Source organism: Musca autumnalis, unplaced genomic scaffold (assembly GCF_047663935.1).
Source record: "Musca autumnalis isolate F117 unplaced genomic scaffold, ASM4766393v1 scaffold_4, whole genome shotgun sequence".
Classification (NCBI taxonomy): domain Eukaryota; kingdom Metazoa; phylum Arthropoda; class Insecta; order Diptera; family Muscidae; genus Musca; species Musca autumnalis.
Genome location: NW_027411977.1, coordinates 49995724 through 50011216, shown reverse-complemented (window position 1 = coordinate 50011216; position 15493 = coordinate 49995724).

Here is a 15493-nt window from a genome sequence, read left to right as displayed (position 1 = left end):
TCTACTTTTGGGTAACAATTTTTGGCAGATAAAAATTAATTTAGTAACAAGTAAGAAAGGCATAAAGTTAGGACGGGCCGATTTTTTTATACCCTCCACCACCACTGTATTGGGGTAAATATGAACAATTACTAACTACTAAGCTCTTTCTCTACGATAAGTATATTTACTTGGAGGAAAATAATATCTTAACTGATGACAATCACTTTATTCTGATATGGAATATATGAAGACGTGGACCTATATCGACAAATTTCAGGTGGAAAGTTGTATACCCCTAACGAAGACTAAATTAAAAATTTCAGCCATTTCGGGGGATATTGAGTTCATAACCTTCACAAAACCGAAAATCGGAAGGTACCGGAAGGTGGAGAGTCTTATACCGCCAACGAAGACTACATACCGATACCATTTCAGTGGTATATTAAGGCTATAACCTTGAAAATACCGAAAATCAGGAGGCACCGTTCAATGAGAGCTATATAAGATCCATATCTTTTTGTGAAGGTATTCAGCAAATAAATTAATATGAAGACGTGGACCTATAACGACAAATTCAAAATTCCGAAAAACGGGAGGTACCGTTTTATGAAGCTATATGAAGACGTGTTCATATGCCGACAATTTTCGGGTGGAAAGTTTTATTTCGGCTATCTTGAATATACATATCGCTCATTTACTCAAAGAGTGACATAACTCAAAAAATGCGTTTTCTGAGTTAGCAATTTCTATTTTTTCTACGACTTCTCCTTTATCTTGTGTCAAGTTTTCATGGCGATATCTCTAAAACTCATCGAGTTACAGCTCATTTACTACGAGTTTGGCATAATTCAACAAAACAAATTTTTGAGTTTATGAAGCACTAAAACACGTCAAAGCATGCTTGATCTTGCACAGAAATTTAGCACTGATATATGGCTAGCTGTTTGCAAAATATGGTCCAAGTAGTTATTCTATTTATTGTGTAATAATATTTTTAAGTTGCGAAGTCAAATTTGAATCTCCAACTTAAAACGCGTTTTTCTCGAAACTAGATTTTTTGAAATGCTGCTACTTTATAGGGTCTCCAACGAATAGTTCGATGTGTTACAACCGGAATGACAAATTTAATTATACCTTCCATATTATGGTGAAGGTTATAACAACAATTCAACTCTTAAACCCTGATACAAATTAAGAAGACACCAACCGCCTAGAAATTAGATTTGTTTTGAAGGTGTGATTAAAGTTCAGGCGGTTTTCTTTATCATCATCATTGGTTCGTAGATCACCTTCCCAAGTCAAAATTTTGTTTTCCAAATTTTTTGTCACGATTGTCCATAAATATTGCCAAATTTACAGAAAAAAAATTCTCTCACAGCTTCTCTACTCTTGTAAAAAAGTTCAGCCCGATTCCTGAATTATGAAACTTTCCGGTTTTCTCTGTTAGAATATGCGCATTAGGGTGACCAAAAAAAATCTTTTTTTTTGTATTGGATGTTTCCATAGTAATTTGTATGGGGCCAGAGGCTCATTTTCACCAAAATTATATAAATCCACAATTATGGTCCGATCGATGAAAAAACTATACCAGTTCATTATTGCGAGTTCTGTCAAAAAAACCTTACCTCGTGCAAAAATTTTTCAGTAGTGATCTATAACTGCGACATCTTGCTTGAATATTATTACACTGCACAATTGAAACTATGGGATCCGTGTATATAATAAGGTGTCAGATAATACCACGTACATTAACATAATTTAAATCAATGGAAGGGCCGAGAGTATCTCTTTCGAATATAACTTACGTGGGTGGAACATTACGCTAAAAATCAATCAATTTTCCCACAAAAGTTTTGGTCCATTTAACCCGCTACATATTATGTGCTCATAATGTTAAATTGCAACCTTTGGCGCAAACCCAAACTTTTCTTAAAATGTCGAGGATATCAGACTATTATTGCGAACTACAGCGCCGCTTCAGAATCTGACAAAAAATTTATTTTAATAATATTTTTCGATTATGTAGTTTGATTACAATTTTAAAATGTTACTTGAATTTTCGGAAAACAAACTTATAATACCCTTTCCACATTGTGGTCAAAGATATAAATACAGTTCTATGTCTATATATCGATTGAAAAATATATAAAAAGAAGTAAGAATATCAGTCAACTGTGCTGACGGAAATATACCCTCAGCCTAAGGCCACTAAAAGAACCAAACACAATGATTACGCAGTATAAAAAATGTGTTAATTTTGTATCACGAGTTTGCTTCAAAATGCGTGGAATATGTAGGTATGGTAATGTGGGGCTATACCAAATCATTGACATTTACCAACAATTTTAGTGGCAAACACGAAATATTAAATTACGTTAAACAAAGTTTAGACAAATTTTTGAAAATGTTGAGAGTTATCCTATACACTACTTACTTACTTAGTTGGCCCGTTACAGAACATTTGTTCCATAGACCGAACTAAGAAAAGATCTCCATTCCTCTCTGTTTTTCGCTTGACTTTTTGGAATAACGCGCCTTTTCATTTCTTCATCCACTTGTATGCTCCATCGAAGCTTAGGCCTGCCGATTCAGCGTGCACCGCCATGTGGCATGTATTCATACACCTTTTTAGCGGGTTCATCATCGCTCATTCTCATGAGATGGCCTAGCCAATGCAATCGTTGCATCTCGATACGTTTAACTATATTCATGCCTTTGTATAGCTTATATAGCTCGTGGTTCATACGACGTCGATATTCACCGTCAACGTAAATCGGCCCGTAGATCTTTCGAAGAATTTTTCTCTCAAACACACCAAGCCCTGCCTTATCTGCTTGCGCAAGTACCCATGCTTCGGAGCCATACATTAGCACGGGTAGTATCAGCGTTTTGTATAGTGTTATTTTTGTTTGACGAGATGTGGCTTTGTTTTTAAATTGTTTACTTAGTAGCATCTGTTGGTCAATACAATTCTTCTTCTTATTTCACATCTGATGTTGTTCGTTGTGTTTATGGCAGTGCCGAGGTAGACGAAGTCTTTAACTATGTCAAAATTGTAGGTACCAACTTTCACAGTTGGTCCGAGCTCTATGGACGCTTTGCGCGTCGACACTATCAATTTGGTCTTTTCGCCGTTAACCGCCAGACCCACTTTCGCAGATTTTGCTTCGACCTTCCTAAAGGTATAAGTTACTTATTTACTGATCGTCCCATGATGTCTATGTCATCAGCATAGGCAAGTAACATGAGGCTATTGGTGTATATTACACCAATATCCTATACACTATCCAATTTAATATGTGGAAGTAGGGATTTTGAGCCATTATTTCAGGAAGTATGGACTTACTCCTGAAAAAAATTGTACAATTGTAATAGGGACCGTGAAACAACCTTCTGCAAAAAATTTCAAATACATCCGATTCGAGACCTCAAACTGCACTTTCCCCAAATTTTGTGTGGGAGATACCTAAAGACGGGACCGATATAGTCTATATTCATACATGATGGATGAATGGATGAAGTAATACGATTTGCAAAGATTGGGCCAATCAGAAACTCATTGCGAGAGTTATCTTGTGAATTTTTCATTTTACTTGGGACCGTCCGGGTTTCTTGGAGCTTTTAGGCCAATATCTCAGTAAGTATGGACTTGCGCAAGAAAAAATTGTACCATCGTAAAGGGAGTTGCCAGGACAACCTACTTAAAACCATTTCAAAAAGATCCGAGAGTAACTCTCAAACTTCACTTTATCCGAATTTTTTGTGGGAAGTACCCGAAGGAGTGGACCGATATAATCCATATTCGAAGCCGTTCTATATCTGGAAGGAATAATACGATGATCAAAGTCTGGACCAAATCGATTGCTCCCTTGGAGAGTTATCATTCACAGAATTTTGGACAAAATATTGCGATACCTAAAATTTGGTTCGAATCGGTTGACCCTTTCGAGAGTTATCGTGCTCACCAGCAAGACAGGTGGACAGATAGACGGACGGACATGGCTAAATCGACACCAAATTTTCTGAAACGATTTTCGTCCAAACATACTTTGTGTTTAAAACCGTTATTTCGATAAGGCACAAATTTTGGTCGTATCAAAGTGTATATCCTCACCATAAATGCCCAAAGTCTCCAAGTATCTCCAAAAAAGTCAAAATTGTTTTTTTGATTTAATCTAATGCATAAGACTAAATGTGAGTGGTACCGTTATGAGGAGGCTATTCCAAAATATGGACTAAAGCAATTTTTTGGTGAATTTTTACCATCAGGAAACGTAAATGGCAAATTATAGTTAATTCGGTCAGTAAATGTAGCCAAAAACACAAAATACATGAAATCGAGCGGTACCTCTACATGGAGGCTATTCCAAAACGTGGGCCGAAATTGACCTGCCTGCAACCAACAAACGTATATGTGCAAAATGTTAGCTTCCTATCTCACGTTGTTTGGATGCCAGATTGAATACCACAGATGAACGGAATGACGGACCTACTTAGATCAACCCAGGATTTTACCCTGGTCAAGAATGTATACTTAAGGCTCCAACTTGATTATTTCAATGCGTTAAAAACGAACAAGTAAGAAAAGCGTTAAGTTCTGTCGGGCCGAACTGATGACGCTAAAACCTTCAAAATACCGAAAATCGGGAGATATCGTCCTATGGGGGGCTATATCAAGACGTAGACCTATATAAACAATTTATGGTAGAAATGTTTCTTAGCCTCTGGAAACACAAAATACATAGATACAACTGATTCTGTGGTCAAATGGGACTAATACGTTCAAAATATATTAAAGTGAGGCGTACTTTATAGGGGCGTTATATGGGGACTATACCAAAACGTGGACCTATATAAACAAAATTTGGTAGAAATGTTTTTTTCTGGAGACACAAAATACCAAATTACAACCAATTCGGCGGTAAAATGGGACAAATATTTTAAAAATTCCTTAAAACGACGAAGCGTCACGCGTCATTTTGTGTGGGGCCATACAAAATGTGGACCTACATAGCCAGCTTTCAGTACCAAAAGTCCTACGTACATATAATAGATTTTACCAAAATTTCATCCACCTACTTTAATCCGTTCGACGCTAGAGTGATTTCCACGGACGGACATGGCTATATCGATGTAGAATTGCATACTGATCAAGAATATATATAGTTTGTGGGGTCTACAATGATTATTTCAAGTAGTTACAAAAGGAATGACAAACTTAATATACCCCCATTCTATGGTGGAGGGTATAAAAATCCTACTTAATATACCATCCATACTATGCACTACGGGCCCAGTGACAGGTTTTTGAGGCAACAAGTCACTGGAAGATGCTAGACCTTTCAAATTTTGTACCGATGTTTATAATGAACATTGAAATACATCTGCAAAATTTGGAAGGAATCGGTTCAGATATTGATATAGCTTTCATATATATGTATGTTTCAACCGATTTTATCCGATTTTATATTTAAGCCGCAATAAGGTCACAATTTGCATCCGATCGCTTTAAAATTTTATATGGAAAATCCTGTTCAATTTAGAATCACGTCCGGAAAATTTGGTTCTGATCGGTTCAGGTATATATATCTACATATATATAGAAAATTATTCAGGTCTGCCATGATGTTCGAAATATAAATCCTCCGAAATGGCTGGACCGAATTTGATAAAGTTTTGACTGTAGATTCTTTTGGTCTTAGAATAGATCGTAAGGTAGTTTTTATACCGAAAAACGGAGGGGCCGGGGGACCTCCACCACAACGGGTTTTAGCCAAACGCAAAATCTCAACGATCATTGGACGTATTGGAATACAATACAATAGTAATTGTGACCTCCATCATTAATTGATGATTTGGAAGTAGAATACCGCGATCGCGTTCGATTTTTGAATACTTTATAATTACAGGTCAAGATTTTTAAATTTAGTAGGTTTTTATAGTCCCAATTACTAAATTAAGAGATCTTGAACATAAAAGATTTCAATGCTTGGTATAACTCGATTAAGATAATTATCAAATTTCGCGACTTGTGTCATATTGACAAGTCCCACTCCCAGCCCAGCCCAATATTTGAAAATATCCAAATTTTTAAGTTTCACGCAATCTGTAAGTATTTTTCTATAAGTTTACGGATCCATACGGGGATAAAATTTTCTACACATATAGTACTCACTATATCCTTCTACCACATATACAGTGGTGTGAAAAATAATAAGGACAATGACATTTAGAACTTTTGGTCGCTCCTAAAATGTGTAAAATGGAAGAATTTGCGATGGAAATTTGTTTTTGAAAATGTGCATGTATTGCAATAAGAAATCCCGTTACGATTTTGTTTTCTTTCTGTTTAATTTTTATACAAAACAAATATTTTTCGTAAAATCCGTGATTTCTGCTGTGAAAAATAATAAGGACAGTTTTTCGTTTTAGTAAAAATAAATTGATATTATTTTTTTTTGTGATTCTTTCCTGTAAGTAAAAGTTTAAAATGAATTAATTTCTATTTATTAAATGTTAAATCTACCGGTATTTTTTAGTTTTTCTTTGCAAATATGGGTAAAAATACGCATTGTTATCACGCTACTCGAGAAATCATTAAATGTTTACATAAAGAAGGAAATTCATACAGAAAAATTACAGAAAAAGCTTAGAATCTTTAAAAACAATGGTGAAGGATGCAGCTAAATGAACTTCAAAGATAAAAGTCGTAGCAGAAATCAAAAAATTGCACCTCTAATAATAAATGCGTTATTCGATGATTAAAGAAGATCCTTTTACCACATCTTTACAAATAAAAAAACTACTTAAATATTAATTTTGACGCATCAACAACTCCTAAAACCACATTAGAGCTCACAGTGTCAGAAAAGTATCATTTTAATCGAAAAATTATACACTTCCCACGTAGTGGTGTAGGCTATAAAAATATTCAGCAAATAATACAGGTTGCTAGAAATTACATCGCTTGGTCTAAGAAAAATTGCGTACCATTCTTTGGTCTAATGGAACCAACTATATTTTTTTGTTCCGATAGAGGAGTTTATCAAGGTTGAAGACCTAAAATCAATAATATAACCCAAAATATACTCTGAAGGCGGCTAAATATGACAGAGGTAACAGCATGGTTTGGGGCTCATTTTCTTACTATGCTGCGGGGTCTCTATGCAGTATTCAAAGTGTTTTTGAAATCGCCAGATTACATTGAAATTTTGAAAAATATAATTCTTCCGTATGTTGAAGGGGGTGTGCCTCTCAAATGAGTCTTCAGCAAGGTTAATGACCCAAAAATGACGGCAAAATGAAAAAAGGTGTTCCAGGATAATTAAGTTAAGTTGTTAGAATGGCCCATCCAATCCCTTGATTTGAACCCGATTGAAAAATGTTGTGGAATGAAGTTAAAAAATCAAGCAGGGGAAAGTGTCCATCAAATTATGGCGACCTTTTGGCAACTTATACAGGTTGCGTAGGACGCGATACCAGTAGAGAAGTGCCAAAATTTGGTCGACTCGATGCCCAGACGATGCGCTTCCGTTTTAGAAAACAAAGGATCGTCTACAAAGTATTAATGACACTGAAACACTTTATCTACCATTATTTAGTAAAAACCTGCATTAATTTCTTTCAAGTTGGTCCTTATTAAAAGATGTCATGAAGTGTCCTTATTATTTTTCACACACCAAACTACGACAATTCGCATAAAATATAAAAGATAAATAAAATATGGTTACAAGCAATCAAAATATTTTTATAATACTTTTCTTAACATTTTAAGTAAACAATAAATTTTATAAACTAATGTAATTTTCACTTTTTTAGTCGGTTTTCAATGTAATCTTGGTTATGGATTGAAGTGTCCTTATTATTTTTCACACCACTGTATATAGCTTCGCGAATACGTCGCAATACCGAGAGTTCTATTCCAAAAACCATATAAACTACACAAAATATACACCACAAGTCTACATCAAATATTCCTTACCAAATCTAACTTTTTTAATTCTTAACCAGAATGTTAATTTACATACCTTTACACGTGTTATCCATTAAAAAAACTGGTTATTATGTTAGCGGTTTTTAATTGCCGAGCGAAACAAATTTGTTCTTCGTTTGATAGATTTTTATAAAATTTTACAATGTAAGATGCAATATATTTTTGACAGCCCGGTATGTGGTCATGAAGCGTTGCCAGGTCGAAATGATTTTGTTTCTAAGTGGCTCAAAGTGTTAAGAACCTAATCCCGTTACTATTTTATCACAATATATGACTTCAAAAATATACTTTTTGCCTCAGAAACCTGTCATTGGGCCTATAGTGCTATGGTGGAGGCAAGACGAATTTAAGAAGGTGATCCAAAAGGCGAATTTGGGCCGTAGTCTTCATTTGCTGTCAATTTTTTTTTGCGTGAAATTTCCACCAAAATTAGAAGAAAAACGGACAAATATTTTTTTCGAGAAGCTTAAATAAATATGTTGTACACAGATATTCTTTATAGAAGATAAATATGAAGACATCAGTTGGTATTATTGTATCAACTTCTTTCTTGCACTATGGTTGGAGGGCATAAAAAAGTGTTTATAAGTAATAAAACTACAACGATATATACAAACTACAGATATATACAAATGAAATAAAAATAGGTAAAAAACGGTTTTATGTTAAACATAATGTTAAACATACATTGCAATGTTTAAGATAAATGTACTAAAAACGTGCCCCACGGTTTTATTTTAGCCTAGTCTATGCATATGTTTATAATTCCCACGACTGTATCTATTTTATTATTGTTTGGTTTTTAGTACATTTATCTTAAACATTGCAATGTATGTTTAACATAAAACCGTTTAACTTAAAAAGTTTTTTACCTAGTTTTTAGTTTTTATTTCGCATTCTGTTTAATTCATTTAGTGCTTCAATATTGCAAGGTTTCTTGCCCGTTAGTTTATTGCAGTCCAACTCCTCTATACGTAGTCCTTGCAAAGATTTTACTCTACTTACTCTACTAAGAGCCATGTAGGCTTGACCTTCTTCAAACAGTTTCGCACCTAAGTATACGACTGCGTGATCCATGATAGTATTAAAGGCAACACACATCTATGTGGTATCGCTCCCGTTGTTTTGTTAACCTGGCTTCATATTCTTCAGGCGTTTCTGACGCTATCATCTGTGTGTATCGCTCACGTTGCTTTTTAACCAGGCCTCATATTGCTCAGGTGTTTTTGACGCTAATTGTTCCCGTCGTTTCTTTAATCGACTATTTCTATCACCTTTACTTTCTTTAGCTCGTTTTGCTTTATACTTTTCTTTCGCTTTTGAAGCCTTCGTTTACGTTGTGTTGCAGTTTCTGTTTTATTTGTATTTGTATTTTTTATATTTTTTTTACCATTTTGTTCCCACGAGTAAAGGACATTTAAATAGTCGACCCCGCCCCCCAGAGGTCCAATAAAGGGGCAAGGCTATGTACAACAAGACGCGCCTGAGTCTTGAGGGGAAAACGCTAAAGACATATAATTTTTATCCACCCTAATGGCATACAGTTCTCGGCGCGTTTTAACCTTTCACCTTAACTTGGGTGGTGTACCGCTAACGACGTATCATTTTTAGCCACCCTAACGCCACACAGTCCACAACACGATAAAAAATCTTGACTTGGGTGTTGGATTCAGGCTGGATTAATCAGATACCTAAATTACCGATTCAATTTCTAAATTTAAATCTTAATTATACGCCATTTAGTGGCTGCGCCCATCTTAAATATTGAGGTTGTATAGTGCACTGTATTCTTCTTGTCAAGCCCTTTTATTTGATACCCATATTGGTGGGATTGATAAAAAATTGTTATCAGCCATTTGGTAGCGGCGGCCATCTTAGATTTCAATTTTGCATAGTAAATTGTATTCTACTTTTTGAGACCTTTCATTTGATACCCATGTTGATGGGATTGATAAAACCTACGTTATCCGCCATTTTGTAGTGGCGGCCATCTTGAATTTATAATGATAATGAATAAACATAATTGTATTGTCACCAAAATCCAAAGTGTATACAAAATTTCAGATTAATCGGTTGACAGGAAGAGGGTGAAATTTGAATTACTAAATTTGACCCAAGAATAAATAATAAAACAAACGGGGTGAGCTAAATAAAACTATTTAAAAAGCAAATCAGTTTCAAATCTTTTGGACAGCACCCACTGTGTGCATATAAAAAATCAATCCAGGCCTTCATTTATTAGTTCATCGAAATATTGCAATGATGGTACACTGTGCAGTCTACTATATATTAAATCGTATTTAAAAAATATATTTTTTTCAACATTTATTTAATGACATTGTTTAAAATCGAACATTTAATTTCGGGATAAAAAGCTTGTTTAACCACATTTCAGTAAGCAGAAATTGCAGTACCACACAAAAAATGAAATCTATAAGTCGTTTGATAAATGAATAAAATAACCTTTATTGAAATTGATTGATTTTATTTATATCTATTTATTTAGCATTAATAATGCTTTCGAATTTTCGATATGACTAATTACAATTTAAGTCGCTGCCAGAATGTCACAGTGTTCGAAAATAAACACTATGGAATCGTACCGTACCGTTCTGTACCGTACCAAGGTGGATAGGTACGCTACGATAATGTACCGTACCGGTACACAAACACTAAAAAATATTTTAGTGATACTGTACCGGAGCACAACGAAAATCTTACTGTACCGACTGCGGTACACAACGATTTTTAGTGTACCGACTGCGGTACGCTACGATTTTTTAGTGAACCGACTGCGGTACAGTACGATTATCGTAGTGTACCACTGGTCGGTTCACTAAAACATAACGTACCGGTAATGTACCGCACGTGTGTTTTTTGTAAATTGTGATGAAAAATTATATGTTTGATGTTTTTGAGAATAAGGGCAAGAATAGTAACTAAAATTCAAGATTATGTAAATTAAATGCACGAATGTGGTAAATTCGGTCGGTATACGAATTTTGAGAAAATTAGTGTAAAATATGAAATTAGCTAAAATTTCCAACCAATACATATTTTAATAAATTCTATAAGAAGTTTTTGTGAACCACCCTCTATTATAGTATTAGGTTTAAAACCCATATTATTAATGTATGTATTTCTATTTACTCGCTTTGAGAAAATTTTATTATGGGCTCATTAGGGTCCTTGTAGTCAATGTACATATTAAAACACTGCTTTTTAAATATTATTTGTTCGCTAGTTAAATAATTAGACAGTTTTTACAAGTAAAAAGGGGTGATAATGAATGTATCATAAAACCATTTCTATGAATGGAAAAGAATAACGTTAATATGTTGGTGTCATAAGGATGTTTATTTGCGGCAAAAGTCAATTCATAGAAAGGTTATGTTTGTTGTCCAATCCACATGAACAAACAAAACAGCCACAGTCGGATCACTAAAGATTGAGTCTCCAGCTAATATATTTTAAAATTTTAATATGTTTATTCTGTTGAAGTTTTAATGTTGATATGTTTGAATTAATTAAAATAAAATTGCATAAAACATAAAATCCGTTTGTAATAGGTAACAAAAAAATGGTAAGAATCATGGCACAATTACACAGGTAGTGGCATCGTAAAAATTTGAATATGTTATGTCAAAACTTTCTTTATGTTGTTGGGGAAATTACAACAAAAATAATTTTTTTATAAAGTGATTTTACTTTTCATATTCGATCAGCTGGTGTGATACCACTACCTGGTAGTTCTGCCATGGTAAGTATATGAGAATAATGCCTCAAAAACTCAAACTTTCTGCTGGTAGAATACGTTTACGTTTGTCCATAATTTAGATAAGAACAGCTAAAGATTGACAAGTGTACTTCAGTTATTAATATATTTAGTAAATTTCTACTTTGTACCGATTTTCGGTATTTTAAAGATTTCTACCACATTATCCCACCGAAATGGCTTAGATTTGGTATCTAGTGTCCGTTGGGGTTATACATGCATTCCTATAAGAATTTTCGGTACAGGCCCACGTTTTTATATAGCCCCCATAGAACGGTTCCGCCGATATTGATTATTTTGAAGGTTGTAGCCACGTTATCCAACCGAATTAGTTGAAACTTGGCATTTAGTCTACGTTGGGAGTATAAAATATTCCGACGGGTTCATGTTTTGATATGACCCCCATAGAAATGTACCGCCCGAATTTTGCTAATTTTAGATAAAAAATAATAATAAAAACAATTATAAAATATTTTGTTGCACTTTGTTGCAGCTAAAACTTTACAAATTTGGTAAGAACTATATGTACTAAAAATAAAATAAAAAATCTACGCGCCATCCCGCGACACTCCCTACTAAATAGCTTTAACAAAGTACAGAATTTGAAAGAAAAGCGGATGTCACGTGATTTACATATGTGTAAAATCCGAGTTACAATAAATAACATATTATATAAAATATTTTTTACTCACCTGTCTTCACGAAAATCTTTAAAATTACTTTGTAGGAAGACTGCATACGACGATCGCAAATTTACTACTAAAATATATTATAAAAACCAGTCCATAAATTGTGAACAAAAAATTAAACGTTATTCCGCTTTGGCTGATGTAAAACAAATTATTTTAACTGTCGTTAGATTCTGTGGACACCTTAGATCAATACTGCACCAATATATTTTACATAGGCGTATGTGATTTTTTTCAGTTTTGGCGCGCTATATCTGTATTTTTTCCACTGTTCGTTTGGCCCAAAAAACATCAATGTGACACCAACACGTGCCTTATTACTTTATACAAATATTTTGGATATACATATGTATATAACACAATTATGGGGTCAATTTATATAGTCTTCCATAATAAAACAAAAAAACCGTTAAAAATTTTACATTTTCTCATAATTCATAAAAACACATGTATGTTACATTACAGATATGTATATTATTTTCATTGTTCCAACAATACGAACTACGAATTTTTTATTTTCTAGTAATTTTCTCAATATCTATAAACGATTAAAATGTAATTAATTTATACAATATTGAATTTTATTTATTATACTTGCCTTCTTTCCCAAGAAAGCATATAACAATTCATATTTCCTCATATTTAAAAAAACACATGTGTGGTACATTACCGGTACGTTATTTTTTTAGTGAACCGACCAGTGGTACACTACGATATTTTAGTGTACCGACTGCGGTACGCTACGATTTTTTAGTGTACCGACTGCGGTTCACTACGATTTTCGTTGTGCTCCGGTACGGTACGCTAAAATATTTTTTAGTGGTTGCGTACCGGTACGGTACACTAAAATATTTTTTAGTGATACCGTACCTGGTTCGGTACGTTATTTTAGTGTACTGTTTCTTTTCGAACACTGGAATGTCATGATTCGACAATTGAAAATCTTCTAACAGTGAGAGAATTTATGATATATAAAATAATCAATTATTTTAAAGAATATAATCGGTGAGTGAAGTATAGTTTTTGCCAAAAGAAGTTCTAAGCTGCTTAAGAAATATTTAAACATTTCATAAATCATTTCATTTTCAATTTGTAGTGGTCAGTTGCTGCAACAATGGCTGTCGGTTGTGGGGTTGGTGTTAATCATTATGTGTTTGTGTCTTAAGTCTTTTGAATTTATTAATACCATTTTATTTGTTCACACAATGTTTTTATTTGGTATTCTTTAGTTAACTTTATTAAATGTTTGTCCAATGTACACATGTATGTTCTGTCTGATATCGAATTGTGTCAATTTAACAATATCATTGTCTTAATTTTGAACAATACCATTGAAAGAAACTTTGATAAATTGCATGCAATTTGCAGAAGCTTGTCTTGTTCGATCATTTTAGGAGATGAAAAATTGCATCGGAAATATATTTGAAGGAATTGTTGATAATCTTAAAATTATTGTGATTTATAAATTGTTGTAGCTGAAAAGTGTGTTAAATGTTCACTAGCAAATGTTTGCAGCCTTGAAGTCCTCAGTCACATGTGTATGTTTCAATGCGGAGGCTATATATTTTTCTCAGCGTTAGGCTTTTGAAAATTATATTTATGATTTCGAACAAGCCCAGCTTGTAAGTTCCACTGCCTGAGTCTGTCAGTAAAATTTGGTATATTATGTTTAGAGTATTAATTCATTCAAAATCTCTTAACCGTCAATTATGTAGTTGTGGGCAGGCTGCTACTGGTCGTCTAGAAATGAAAAATATTCCAACATTTCTCTACACAAAACGAAGCACAAATGAATGAACATCAATTCATTCATTATTTTATGACTAGACAGTCAAAACGAACATTTTAGCGACTTATAACTATGCTACCAAAACAACTGTTTTACCAATTTCAAAGGCAATAATGTGTGAGGGTGTGTTACTGTGCTAAACATGGAAAATTACTTTATTATTATTTAATAGTCCATAAATGTCCAATTATAAAGAAATATATCACACAATCTATTATTTTAAATTTGCCGATTGACAACATTCTGAATATGGTAGGCAAATTTGATTCACATTGCCAAATTCTTGTGTCTCAAGTAGTTTTTTTGCTTGTTTCTTCCAACGCTTATTTACATAGGCAAGGCTGAGCTGAACAATAAGTGGTCCAGTAACCATCAGTATATCAAAATTATTTAACATTTTTTATATCAGCTCTATAAAAAAACGATTCAATAATTATCAATTGATTTACGTCATCACACATTCAACGTACGTCATAAATTTTAATCTTATGTATACGATTCTTGAAGAAAGTGGCAGGTATTTTGTTTGATTTTGAACTTGAAATTGTATAACTTTAAGAATTTCGGAAAGTAGTTAGGCTATTTGTCAGTACTGATTAATAATGAATTTGCAGAATATATAAGTATGTACTTACGAGGCCTTCTAAAGGACATTTTTTCTACAAGCTATACTAATATAGAGTTCCACTCATCCCTGACATATGTTTTTCACTTCTAATTTAAAAAATCTTGTGTTTTTAATTTCGTATTCCACTTTTTTACTCCATCGAAGCCTTGAACTTTCTGTTATGCGTGCATCCCACTACGGGGAATGGGGGGATAAAACAACATCTACACGGAGCTATGTTAAACCTTAATTGAGTAACAATTTTTCTTAAGGCTCCTAGACAAGCGCGGAATTTTTAGGAAAATGCTTAAGGCTCCTGGACAAGCGTGGATTTTTTTATGAATAGTTTTTAATGCTCCTATACAAGCGTAGATTTTTTAAGCTCCTAGACAAGCGTGGATTTTTAAGAATATTTTTTAAGGTTTCTAGACAAGCGAGAATTTTTTTAAGAATATTTTTTAAGGATCCTATACTAGTGTGGGTTTTTCTAAGATTATTTTTAAGGCTCCTAGACAGGCATGGATTTTTCAAAGAACATTTTTAAGGCTCCTAGACAAGCGTGGATTTTTAAGAATGTTTCATGAGGCTCCTAGACAAGTGTGGATTTTTTAAGAATATTTGTTAAGGCTCCTAGACAGGAGTGGTTTTTGAAGAATAT